Below are 1247 nucleotides of genomic sequence, written 5' to 3' on the forward strand. Positions count from 1 at the left end.
GTTGAGAGGGAGGGGTGGAAACCGCGTTAAACTCGTCTCCGTAGTTGAGAGGGAGCGGCCAAAGCAATGTACAATCGTCTTTGTAGTGGAGCTGGGAGGGGCAAGGATAAGGGATGAAGACCGGGGTAACATGTCGGATGCGATCATACCAGCACTAAAGCACCGGATCCCATCAGAACTCCGAAGTTAAGCGTGCTTGGGCGAGAGTAGTACTAGGATGGGTGACCTCCTGGGAAGTCCTCGTGTTGCATTCCCTTTTTAATTTTTTTCGCGCCGCTTGCAAAACAAAACGCACGTGTAAGTAATATATTTACCGTGTTTTATTATTTTGCACGAGTGCGGTAAGTCATAGCTGGGTGCTCACGATTCACGGGTCCAGCGTCCGTGTTGTGGCGCGGCAAGCGTGCACTGGTGCGGTTGAGAGGGAGGGGTGGAAACCGCGTTAAACTCGTCTCCGTAGTTGAGAGGGAGCGGCCAAAGCAATGTACAATCGTCTTTGTAGTGGAGCTGGGAGGGGCAAGGATAAGGGACGAAGACCGGGGTAACATGTCGGATGCGATCATACCAGCACTAAAGCACCGGATCCCATCAGAACTCCGAAGTTAAGCGTGCTTGGGCGAGAGTAGTACTAGGATGGGTGACCTCCTGGGAAGTCCTCGTGTTGCATTCCCTTTTTAATTTTTTTCGCGCCGCTTGCAAAACAAAACGCACGTGTAAGTAATATATTTACCGTGTTTTATTAATTTGCACGAGTGCGGTAAGTCATAGCTGGGTGCTCACGATTCACGGGTCCAGCGTCGGCGTTGTGGCGCGGCAAGCGTGCACTGGTGCGGTTGAGAGGGAGGGGTGGAAACCGCGTTAAACTCGTCTCCGTAGTTGAGAGGGAGCGGCCAAAGCAATGTACAATCGTCTTTGTAGTGGAGCTGGGAGGGGCAAGGATAAGGGACGAAGACCGGGGTAACATGTCGGATGCGATCATACCAGCACTAAAGCACCGGATCCCATCAGAACTCCGAAGTTAAGCGTGCTTGGGCGAGAGTAGTACTAGGATGGGTGACCTCCTGGGAAGTACTCGTGTTGCATTCCCTTTTTAATTTTTTTCGCGCCGCTTGCAAAACAAAACGCACGTGTAAGTAATATATTTACCGTGTTTTATTATTTTGCACGAGTGCGGTAAGTCATAGCTGGGTGCTCACGATTCACGGGTCCAGCGTCGGCGTTGTGGCGCGGCAAGCGTGCACTGGTGC

General features: G+C 51.9%; 3 non-coding genes across 3 annotated transcripts; all 3 read left to right on the forward strand.

Annotated features, from left to right (window-relative positions):
- Window positions 1-135: 135 nt before the first annotated feature.
- Window positions 136-254, forward strand: LOC119343899. Its single transcript, XR_005166322.1, has one exon. It is a non-coding gene; the product is annotated as a 5S ribosomal RNA (ribosomal RNA).
- Window positions 255-551: 297 nt separating this feature from the next.
- Window positions 552-670, forward strand: LOC119343900. Its single transcript, XR_005166323.1, has one exon. It is a non-coding gene; the product is annotated as a 5S ribosomal RNA (ribosomal RNA).
- A 297-nt stretch (window positions 671-967) lies between these two features.
- On the forward strand, window positions 968-1086 carry LOC119343901. The gene has a single exon (XR_005166324.1). It is a non-coding gene; the product is annotated as a 5S ribosomal RNA (ribosomal RNA).
- The last annotated feature ends 161 nt before the right edge of the window (window positions 1087-1247 follow it).

The sequence above is a fragment of the Triticum dicoccoides genome, unplaced genomic scaffold, assembly GCF_002162155.2.
Source record: "Triticum dicoccoides isolate Atlit2015 ecotype Zavitan unplaced genomic scaffold, WEW_v2.0 scaffold145340, whole genome shotgun sequence".
Classification (NCBI taxonomy): Eukaryota; Viridiplantae; Streptophyta; class Magnoliopsida; order Poales; family Poaceae; genus Triticum; species Triticum dicoccoides.